Source organism: Cryptomeria japonica, unplaced genomic scaffold, assembly GCF_030272615.1.
Source record: "Cryptomeria japonica unplaced genomic scaffold, Sugi_1.0 HiC_scaffold_54, whole genome shotgun sequence".
Classification (NCBI taxonomy): domain Eukaryota; kingdom Viridiplantae; phylum Streptophyta; class Pinopsida; order Cupressales; family Cupressaceae; genus Cryptomeria; species Cryptomeria japonica.
The window spans coordinates 640,001-652,147 of NW_026728876.1; the positions used below are offsets into that span (position 1 = coordinate 640,001).

Sequence of the window (12,147 nt, forward strand, 5' to 3'; positions counted from 1 at the left end):
ACAATCGGGAACAAGACCGATTACAAGTCGTCGAGTCTGTTACTGGGCGAACACGAGATGCGCACAGGAAAATCGATCAGCCCTCACAATGGCCCAAGGCCAGAGATCGGACTGCTACGATTTACCCCAACAATCATCGTGCCACTCTTCGCAGAGAGGTGATAGACGCCAACGAGCCCGCGCATAGCAATCGAGGGTAAAAAGGGCGTTGAAGGCAGGAAGCCTGGACGAAAGAGGCTACGAGGTCACCTCGAAGCGGTCTAAGAATCGGGCGCACTTGGGGCGACTACCAGTGCCAACCCCTTATCCCGCGGTGCGTCCGACACACAGAAATTTCCAAGGCGGCCAAGGAGCCTCCCCGCATAGCAATCGGGGTGTGAGGTACGGATGCAGCATTGATAGCAATCGAGGTGTGAGGCGAAGGATGCAGAAGTGAGAGCCGAGGGATGTAGCAGAGATAGCAATCGGGGTGTGTGATGCAGAAGAGATAGCAATCGAGGTGTGCGGTGGGAAGGGCCCAGCAGCCAGAATGCATGAAGCGACGGATGAAGCAGTGATGACAACCGGGCTGTGAGGAGAGGAGGGATGCAGCCAAGAAAGCAATCAGGGCTCGAGGCAAGGGATGCATCAAGGATAGCAATCATGTTGTGAGGCGAGATTCCAAAGGCTAAACGTGAGAGGCTGCAGGGTCGACTCAGAGAGGTCTATGCATGTGAGAGGCTGAAAGCAAGGTCGACTCGGAGCGGTCTATGCATCGGGCGCGCTTGGGGCGACTACCAGTGCCAACCCCTTATCCCGCGACGCGTCCGACAAAGAGAACGTTCCAAGGCGGCAGAGGAGGTTACCAGCCGAAGGATGCAGTAGCAATAACAGGTATAGTTCCGCGGCGGCCGAGAAGACTCACCGCATAGGAATCGGGATGCGAGGCGAGGGATGCGGCGGGAAGGCCCCGACGGCTAAACGGAAGAGGCTGCAGGGCCGCCTCGGAATGGTCCAAGCATCGGATGCGATTGGGACGACTACCAGTGCCAACCCCTTATCCCGCGATGCGTCCGATACACAGATAGTTCCAAGGCGGCCGAGGAGCCTCACCGCATATCAATCGGGGTGCGAGGCGAGGGATGGGGCGGGAAGGCCCCAACGGCTAGACGGAAGAGGCTTCAGGGCCACCTCGGAATGGTCCAAGCATCGGACGCGCTTGGGGCGACTGCCAGTGCCAACCCCTTATCCCGCGATGCGTCCGATACACAGATGGTTCCAAGGCGGCCGAGGAGCCTCACCGCATAGCAATCGGGGGTGCGAGGCGAGGGATGGGGCGGGAAGGCCCCAACGGCTAGACGGAAGAGGCTTCAGGGCCGCCTAGGAATGGTCCAAGCATCGGACACGCTTGGGGCGACTACCAGTGACAGCCCCCTATCCCGCGATGCGTCCGATACGAAGATGGTTCCAAGGCGGCCGAGGAGCCTCACCGCATAGCAATCGGGGTGCGAGGTGGGGGATGCGCGAGATGGCCCCAACGGCTAGACGGAAGAGGCCACAGGGCCGCGTCGGAATAGTCCAAGCATCGGACGCGCTTGGGGCGACTACCAGTGACAACCCCTTATCCCGCGATGCGTCCGATACGAAGATAGTTCCAAGGCGGCCGAGGAGCCTCACCGCATAGCAATCGGGGTGCGAGGTGGGGATGCGGCGAGATGGCCCCAACGGCTAGACGGAAGAGGCTGCAGGGCCGCCTCGGAATAGTCCAAGCATCGGACGCGCTTGGGGCCACTACCAGTGACAACCCTTATCCCGCAATGCGTCCGATACGAAGATAGTTCCAAGGCGGCCGAAGAGCCTCACCGCATAGCAATCGGGGTGCGAGGTGGGGGATGCGGCGAGATGGCCCCAACGGCTAGACGGAAGAGGCCACAGGGCCGCCTCGGAATAGTCCAAGCATCGGACGCGCTTGGGGCGACTACCAGTGACAACCCCTTATCCCGCGATGCGTCCGATACGAAGATAGTTCCCAGGCGGCCGAGGAGCCTCACCGCATAGCAATCGGGGTGCGAGGCGAGGGATGCGGCGAGATGGCCCCAAAGGCTAGACGGAAGAGGCTGCAGGCTGCCTCGGAATAGTCCAAGCATCGGACGCGCTTGGGGCGACTACCACTGCCAACCCCTTATCCCGCGATGCGTTCCGATACACAGATAGTTCCGAGGCGGCCGAGGAGGTGGGGGATGCAGCGAGATGGCCCCAACGGCTAGACGGAAGAGGCTGCAGGGCCGCCTCGGAATAGTCCAAGCATCGGACGCGCTTGGGGCGACTACCAGTGACAACCCCTTATCCCGCGATGCGTCCGATACACAGATAGTTCCGAGGCGGCCAAGGAGCCTCACCGCATAGCAATCGTGGTGCGAGGTGGGGGATGCGGCGAGATGGCCCCAACGGCTAGACGGAAGAGGCTGCAGGGCCGCCTCGGAATGGTCCAAGCATCGGATGCGCTTGGGGCGACTACCACTGCCAACCCCTTATCCCGCGATGCGTCCGATACACAGATAGTTCCAAGGCGGCCGAGGAGCCTCACAGCATAGCAATCAGGGTGCGAGGCGAGGGATGCGGCGAGAAAGCCCCAACGGCTAGAGGGAAGAGGCTTCAGGTCCGCCTCGGAATGGTCCAAGCATCGGACGCGCTTGGGGCGACTACCAGTGACAACCCCTTATCCCGCGACGCGTCCGATACACAGATAGTTCCAAGGCGGCCGAGGAGCCTCACCGCATAGCAATCGGGGTGCGAGGCGAGGGATGCGGCGAGAAGGACCCAACGGCTACACGGAAGAGGCTTCGGGGCCGCCTCGGAATGGTCCAAGCATCGGACGCGCTTGGGGCGACTACCAGTGACAACCCCTTATCCCGCGACGCGTCCGATACACAGATAGTTCCAAGGCGGCCGAGGAGCCTCACCGCATAGCAATCGGGGTGCGAGGCGAGGGATGCGGCGAGAAGGACCCAACGGCTACACGGAAGAGGCTTCGGGGCCGCCTCGGAATGGTCCAAGCATCGGACGCGCTTGGGGCGACTACCAGTGACAACCCCTTATCCCGCGACGCGTCCGATACACAGATAGTTCCAAGGCGGCCGAGGAGCCTCACCGCATAGCAATCGGGGTGCGAGGCGAGGGATGCGGCGAGAAGGACCCAACGGCTAGACGGAAGAGGCTTCGGGTCCGCCTCGGAATGGTCCAAGCATCGGACGCGCTTGGGGCGACTACCAGTGACAACCCCTTATCCCGCGACGCGTCCGATACACAGATAGTTCCAAGGCGGCCGAGGAGCCTCACCGCATAGCAATCGGGGTGCGAGGCGAGGGATGCGGCGAGAAGGACCCAACGGCTAGACGGAAGAGGCTTCGGGTCCGCCTCGGAATGGTCCAAGCATCGGACGCGCTTGGGCGACTACCAGTGACAACCCTTATCCCGCGACGCGTCGATACACAGATAGTTCCAAGGCGGCCGAGGAGCCTCACCGCATAGCAATCGGGGGTGCGAGGCGAGGGATGCGGCGAGAAGGACCCAACGGCTAGACGGAAGAGGCTTCGGGTCCGCCTCGGAATGGTCCAAGCATCGGACGCGCTTGGGCGACTACCAGTGACAACCCCTTATCCCGCGACGCGTCCGATACACAGATAGTTCCGAGGCGGCCGAGGAGCCTCACCGCATAGCAATCGGGGTGCGAGGCGAGGGATGCGGCGAGAAGGACCCAACGGCTAGACGGAAGAGGCTTCAGGGCCGCCTCGGAATGGTCCAAGCATCGGACGCGCTTGGGGCGACTACCAATGACAACCCCTTATCCCGCGACGCGTCCGATACACAGATAGTTCCGAGGCGGCCGAGGAGCCTCACCGCATAGCAATCGGGGTGCGAGGCGAGGGATGCGGCGAGAAGGACCCAACGGCTAGACGGAAGAGGCTTCAGGGCCGCCTCGGAATGGTCCAAGCATCGGACGCGCTTGGGGCGACTACCAGTGACAACCCCTTATCCCGCGACGCGTCCGATACACAGATAGTTCCGAGGCGGGCCGAGGAGCCTCACCGCATAGCAATCGGGGTGCGAGGCGAGGGATGCGGCGAGAAGGACCCAACGGCTAGACGGAAGAGGCTTCAGGGCCGCCTCGGAATGGTCCAAGCATCGGACGCGCTTGGGGCGGACTACCAGTGACAACCCCTTATCCCGCGACGCGTCCGATACACAGATAGTTCCGAGGCGGCCGAGGAGCCTCACCGCATAGCAATCGGGGTGCGAGGCGAGGGATGCGGCGAGAAGGACCCAACGGCTAGACGGAAGAGGCTTCAGGGCCGCCTCGGAATGGTCCAAGCATCGGACGCGCTTGGGGCGACTACCGTTGCCAACCCCTTATCCCGCGATGCGTCTGATACACAGATAGTTCCGAGGCGGCCGAGGAGCCTCACCGCATAGCAATCGGGTTGCGAGGCAGATTATTGGGAAGGGAACCCCCTGGGATTGCGGCTCAAGCAGTGCCCAAAGGGACTGGAATGCGGAATCACATCGAGAGACCCAAATGCTATACGAGGGCTCAAATCGAATTATCGATTTGGCCACGACATGGACGCATCGGAACGACTACCTTTGCCGAACCACTCGCAATTGCATCCATACCGAAACCAATAGACATTTCCGTTAGAGCCCTCGCATAGCATTCGGGAATCTCGCATGCCCCTCTAAATCGACCAATGCTGGCGCTCAATGAAAATCCGAGCGCTACCACCGTTCGAGCGCCAGCATTGGTCGAGTTAGAGGGGCACGGGGGAGAATGCTCCAGTCAACACCTCCCCTATATAAGTTATTTGTCCGATTCTCGCACAACCGTAGTCTGCCTCGTCGAATCAAACAACGGTCCCAGATTCCGACTTCCGTTCCGTAGAGACCCAAAAGCTAGATGGAGGCTCGCAAGAAAGAGAGTCGGCGCATAGCAATCGGGTTTCTCGACGTTTAGGGACCGAGCTCACTTGCGGATAGGGCAAAATCCGCCAAGCAACCCAAAAGCTAGACGGGGGCTCGAATCGAATCGCCTAGGCGGCCACAACAACGACGTGTTGATCGACTACCAGTGCCAAACCATTCAGCAAGACTAGTCTGTGTCGAGGCCGGATAGAGATTCTCAGAGAGCGCCCGCATAGCATTTAGGAGACCTGCCGCGTCCCTCACACTCGACAAATGGTGGTGCACGTTTATAAATCCGAGCGATCCCAACCCTTTCAAGCACCAACATCGGTCGAGATAGAGGGGCACGGAGGGGGCTGCGTGAGACAACACAGTCCCCTATATAAGTTATTTGTCCGATTCTCACACATCCGAAGAATGGTCATCAAATCGGACAACAGCCCAAACTTCCGACTTCCGTCCCAGAAAGCCCATAGAGCTATCTAAAACGTTCATTCGGCCGGAACTCGATCGCGGCTATACCCAGTCCGCCAAGCAACCCAAAAGCTAGACTGGAGCTCTAGTCGAATCACCTCTGTGGCCATTGCAAGGACGTGTTGGAGCGACTACCATTGCTGAACCATTCCGCAGGTCGAGTCCATACCAAGGCCGCATAGAGATTCACGATGAGCTCCTGCATAGCAATCAGGAGACTTGCCGTGTCCATCACAATCGATAAATCCTGGTGCAAGATTTTTGCATCCGAGCGCTCCAACCAGTCGAGCACCAGCATCAATCGACATAAACGGGCACGGGGGGAGGATGCTCGAGAACACTACCTCCCCTATATAAGTTATTTGTCCGATTCTCAAGCAGCCGAAGTCTGGTCATCGAATCGGGTCAAAGACCACAACTTCCGACTTTACCCACAATGCAAGTCATCGAATCGAACATCGGCCCCCGAGTCGGACTCCATGCGTATGTCAGGTCATCGGACCCAAATTCCGCCTTCCTGCGCATGGCGGGCCATCAATATCAACTCGGTCATCGGACCCAAACTCCGCCTTTTTGCGTATGGCACGCCTTCAAATCGGTCATCGGACCCAAATTCCGCCCTTCCTGTGCATGGCGGGCCATCAACATCAACTCGGTCATCGGACCCAAATTCCGCCTTTCTGCGCATGGCACGCCATCAACTCGGTCATCGGACCCAAATTCCGCCTTCCTGCGCATGGCAGGTCATCGGACACAAATTCAGACCTCGCCAATATGCCTACGTATCGAATCGGTCATCGGACCAACTTCCGACTTCATCCATACTGTAGGGTCTTTGAGGTTGGCGCGGTGCGCTCAACCCAGGGAGTCGACCCATCGAAGCATACACCTCCCCTATATAAGCTATTTGTCCGATTCCCACACCTGTGTAGTTTGCACCTCTGACCAGGACATCGACCCCAACTTCCGAACTCGACTGCAACGACGGCACCAGCGCCTTGGTGCGCACCTTGCGACGCACAGTCCCAACATTCGCCTTCCTGCACATGGCAGGTCATCGGACCCAAATTCCGACCTCGCGAGTATGCCTACATATCGAATCGGTCATCGGACCCAACTTCCGACTTCATCCATACCGTAGGGTCTTTGAGGTTGGCGCGGTGCGCTCAACCCGGGGAGTCGACCCAACGAAGCATACACCTCCCCTATATAAGCTATTTGTCCGATTCCCACACCTGTGTAGTTTGCACCTCCGATCAAGACATCGACCCCAACTTCCGAACTCGCCTCCAACGACCGAACCAGCGCCTTGGTGCGCACCTTGCAACGCACAGTGCCAACATTCGCCTTCCTGCACGTGGCAGGTCATCGGACCCAAATTCCGACCTCGCGAGTATGCCTACATATCGAATCGGTCATCGGACCCAACTTCCGACTTCATCCATACCGTAGGGTCTTTGAGGTTGGCGCGGTGCGCTCAACCCGGGGAGTCGACCCAACGAAGCATACACCTCCCCTATATAAGCTATTTGTCCGATTCCCACACCTGTGTAGCTTGCACCTCCGATCAGGACATCCGACCCCAACTTCCGAACTCGACTAAAAAGACCGCACCAGCGCCTTGGTGTGCACCTTGCAACGCACAGTGTCAACATTCGCCTTCCTGCACATGGCAGGTCATCGGACCCAAATTCCGACCTCATGAGGCATACCTACTAATCGAACTGGTCATCGGACCCAACTTCCGACTTCATCCATACCGTAGGGTCTTTGAGGTTGGCGCGGTGCGCTCAACCTGGGGAGTCGACCCATCGAAGCATACACCTCCCCTATATAAGCTATTTGTCCGATTCCGACACCTGTGTAGTTTGCACCTCCGCTCAGGACATCGACCCCAACTTCCGACTCGCCTGCAACGACCGAACCAGCGCCTTGGTGCGCACCAAAAGTGCGCACTTTTGGAGGGCACTTTGTGCGCTCCAAAGGTGCGCACTTTTGGAGGGCACTTTTCTGCGCTCCAAAGGTGCGCACTTTTGGAGGGCACTTTTTGGAGGGCACTTTTCTGCGCTCCAAAGGTGCGCACTTTTGGAGGGCACTTTTTGGAGGGCACTTTTCTGCGCTCCAAAGGTGCGCACTTTTGGAGGGCACTTTTTGGAGGGCACTTTTCTGCGCTCCAAAGGTGCGCACTTTTGGAGGGCACTTTTTGGAGGGCACTTTTCTGCGCTCCAAAGGTGCGCACTTTTGGAGGGCACTTTTTGGAGGGCACTTTTCTGCGCTCCAAAGGTGCGCACTTTTGGAGGGCACTTTTCTGCGCTCCAAAGGTGCGCACTTTTGGAGGGCACTTTTTGGAGGGCACTTTTCTGCGCTCCAAAGGTGCGCACTTTTGGAGGGCACTTTTTGGAGGGCACTTTTCTGCGCTCCAAAGGTGCGCACTTTTGGAGGGCACTTTTTGGAGGGCACTTTTTCTGCGCTCCAAAGGTGCGCACTTTTGGAGGGCACTTTTGTGCACTCCAAGGTGCGCACTTTTGGAGGGCACTTTTCCTGTGCTCCAAAGGTGCACACCTAGGTGAGCACCTTCGACCACACCTTGTAGCACACCAAACTCTGACTTTCGACTTCATCCGCAATGCAGGGTCTTTGAGGTTGGCGCAATGCGCACAACCAGGGGAGTCGACCCATCAAACCCAACACATCCCCTATATAAGCTATTTGTCTGATTCTCATACATGCGTAGCCTGCAGGAGCAATTAGGACATCGACCCAACTTTCGGCTTCTAAACGAAAACAAGGTCTTTGAGGTTGGTGTAATGCGAACAACTAGGGGAGTCAACCCATCAAACCCAACACCTCCCCTATATAAGCTATTTGTCTGATTCTCATACATGTGTAGTCTACAGGAGCAATTAGGACATCGACCCCAACTTTTGACTTCTTAACGAAAACAAGGTCTTTGAGGTTGACGTTAATGCGCACAACCAGGGGAGTCGACCCATCAAACCCAACACCTCCCCTATATAAGCTATTTGTCCGATTCTCATACATGTGTAGCCTGCAGGAGCCATTAGGACATTGACCCCAACTTTTGACTTCTTAACGAAAACAAGGTCTTTGAGGTTGGCGTAATGCGCACAACCAAGGGAGTTGACCCCATCAAACCCAACACCTCCCCTATATAAGCTATTTGTCTGATTCTCATACATGTGTAGCCTGCAACAAACGATTAGGACATCCACCCCCAACTTCTGAATTCGTCTGCGTTGACCGCACCAAAGGTGCACGCCTTGGTGCTCACCAAAATCCGACTTCCGACTTCTTCTGCTATTGCGGGGTCTTTGAGGTTGGCGCAGTGCGCACAACCAGGGGAGTCAACCCACCGAATGCAACACCTCCCTATATAAGCTATTTGTCTGATTCTCATACATGCGTAGACTGCAGCAATGATTAGGACATCCACCCCAACTTTTGACTTCTTAAACAAGACAGGGTCTTTGAAGTTGGTGCAGTGCACACAACCAGGGGAGTCGACCCATCAAACGCAACACCTCCCCTATATAAAGCTATTTGTCCGATTCTCATACGTGTAGTCTGCCAGCAGCGATTAGGACATCGACCCCCAACTTCCGAATTCGTTTGCATTGACCGCACCAAAGGTGCACCGCCTTGGTGTGCACCCTGGAGTGCACTTTGGTGCTCACCTCGGTGCACACTTTGGTGTGCACCTCGGTGTGCACCAAAGGTGCGCACCTTGGAGCGCACCAAAGGTGTACACTTTGGAGCGCACCACATAGGGTCTTTGAGAGGTTGGCCGCAGTGCGCACACCAAGGTGGGTGTTGAGGTGCCGTGCCGAGGTGGGGTGGGTGCTAGGGTGCGCTCCATGGTGGGTGCCAGGGTGGTGCGTGCTAGGGTGGATTCCAAAGAGGGTCATAGGGTGGGTGCCAAGGTGGGTTGGTGATATAGTGGGTTCAAAGGTGGGTACTAGGGTGGGTTCCAAGGTGGGTCACAAGTTGGGTGCCAGGATGCGTGGGTGTTAGGTTGGGTGCCAAGGTGGGCTCCTGCGTGGGTGGGTGCTAGGGTGGGTTTCAAGGTGGACGCGAGGGCGGGTGCCAAGGTGGGTAACAAGTTGGGTGTTAGGATGGGTGAGTGCTAGAGTGGGTGCCAAGGTGGGTGGGTGCTAAGGTGGATGCCAAGGTGGTTCACAGGGTGGGTGGGTTCTAGGGTGAGTTCCAAGGTGGGTCACAGGTTCAGTGCTAGGGTGGGTGTCAAGGCGGGTGTCGAGGTGCCTGGGTGCTAGGGTGTGGATGCCAATGTGGGTCATAGGTGGGTACTAGGGTGGGCTGCAATGTGGGTGCCAAGGTGGGTAACATGCTCGGTGGGTTCTAAATTGGGTGCCAGGGTGGGTGTGCACCCACCTTGCCCGAGGTGGGTGCCAAGGTGCCAGTGTGGGTGGGTGCTAAGGTGGATGCCAAGGTGGGTGAGAAGGTGGGTGATAGGTTGAGTGGTAGGATGGGTGGGTGCCAAGATGGGTCACAGGGTGGGTGCAAGGGTGGGGTAGGTGCTAGGGTTGGTGTCAGGGTGGGTGGGTGCTAGGTTGGGTTCCAAGGTGGGTGCGAGGGTGAGTGTCAAGGTGGGTCACAGGTTAGGTGCTAGGATGGGTGAGTGCTAGGGTGCAAAGGTGCCAGGGTGGGTGCTAGGATGGGTCGATGCTAGGGTGAGTGGCAAGGTGGGTCCACAGTGTCAAGGTGGGTGCCGAGGTGGGTGCCAAGTCGGCGACTGCTATGGTGGATGCCAAGGTGGGTCACGGGGTGGGTGCCAAGTTGCTAGGTTGGGTTCCAAGGTGGGTGCCAACGTGGGTGCTAGGGTGCGTGGGTTAAAGGGTGTGTCACAACGTGGGTGCCAGGATGGGTGCGCACCCACACTGGCCAAGACGGGTGCGGGTGCAAGGTTGGGTTCCAAGCCCGGTCACAGGCTGGGTGCTAGGATGGGTGGGTGCCAAGGTGGGCACCAGGGTGGGTGCACCCACCCTGGCCAAGGTGGGTCACGGGGTGGGTCCTAGGGTGGGTAACGGGGTGGGTACTAAGGTGCGTGCCAAGGTGGGTCATAGGGTGGGTGCCAAGGTGGGCACCAGGGTGGGTGTGCACCAACCCTAGCCAGGGTAGGTCACGGGGTGGTTGTCGGGGTGGGCGTCAAGGAGCCAAGGTGGGTGGCAAGTAGCCAAGTTGCGTGCCAAGGTGGGTGTCGGGGTGGGTGCCAAGGATCCAAGGTGGGTGCCAAGGAACAAGGTGGGTGTCTGGGTGGGTGCCGAGGTGGGAGCCAGGTGGGTCCCAAGGTGAGTGCAAAGGTGGGTGCCAGGGTCAAGGTGAGTGCCAATGTGGGTTCCAAGGTGCCAGGGTCAGGGTGAGTGCCAATGTGGGTTCAAAGGTGCTAAGTTGGGTGCGAGGTTGGGTGCGAGGGTGGGTGGGTGCCAAGGTGTGCTAGGTGGAAGCCCGGGTGGGTCGGCATCCCATGGGTGTCGAGTTGGGTGCCTGATGGGTGCTTCTGTCAAGTTTTAGTCGTCGGGACTCATTTCGAGCCTTAGAGGTCGTTTCTTGTCCGGTTGCCCTGTCTTCGACCTGGGAACCCAATTTTGGTCCTCGGGTCCCATTTTTTTTTGTCTCGCATCCCACTTTTGGCCTGTGGCCTTTTCGGGGTCGATTCTCGTTTTGGGCATCAGAGCATGTTTCTTCTCCTAAAACCCAATATTTGTTTATTAAGTCTCGGAACACATTTTGTTCTCGTGGACCCATCATGGGTCTTGGAACGCATTTGTGGTCCTTGGGTCCCATTTTGCATCCCGAAACTTGTGTTTGGTGCTTGATCCCTATTTTGGGTGCCCACCTTGCACCAAGTGCGCACCCGGGGCAAACCGAGCGCCTTGGTGCACCGGGGCAAGATCGAGCGTGCCACCCGAGGCGCCCCGAACATGCACCAAGGTGCACTCGGCCCACATGTGAGCGCAGGTCGTTGCGCCCGAGGTGGTGTGTGGGCACCCGCGTTGCAGACGGGACACTGCACGCACACGACGCCCCCTCCAGGTGCACGCACGTAGGCCGGGCCGGGTGCACACCCGACGCCCTAGCAAGGTGCGCGCACCCGGGCAGGGCTCACACTTGGCGAACGGGGCGCACTTCGCGAGGGAGGGTGTGCACCTCGACGGGGGTGGGTGGCCGGGGTGGATTCGCACGTGGGTCGCGGTTTGCTAAGTACACACTGCGACAAGCTCATAACGGGTGCGATCATACCAGCGTTAGTGCACCGGATCCCATCAGAACTCCGCAGTTAAGCGCGCTTGGGCCGGAGTAGTACTGGGATGGGTGACCTCCCGGGAAGTCCCCGGTGTTGCACCCTTTTTTAGTTTTTCGCCGGGCGTCGCAATGCTATTTGAATAAACCTTTTGCCCGTTTGCGTTCTCGTCGGGGCCGGGCCGGGCCGGGGTGCGCTGCCCGCACTACCGCGCGCGCGGGGGCGACACCGAGCGCGCACCCGAGGCGCCCCGAGCACACAGGCCACGGTGCAACCCGGGCGTTGTGCGCGCACCCCGTGCGCCCGAGGTGCTGCGCGCGCACCCAGGTGAAATCGGTGTGCACCTCGGCCAGTGCGCGCTCGGTCGAGTCGCGCACGTTGGCCAAGGTGCACGGTGATGTTTCTTACTCTAAGGTTCCGCACCAGACGCCCGGGACAGGTGAGCGAAGCTGGGC

General features: G+C 58.6%; 1 non-coding gene across 1 annotated transcript; it reads left to right on the plus strand.

The window, feature by feature from the left end:
- The first annotated feature begins 11,677 nt into the window (after positions 1-11,677).
- LOC131862980 (5S ribosomal RNA) lies at positions 11,678-11,797 on the plus strand. The gene has a single exon (XR_009361915.1). It is a non-coding gene; the product is annotated as a 5S ribosomal RNA (ribosomal RNA).
- The last annotated feature ends 350 nt before the right edge of the window (positions 11,798-12,147 follow it).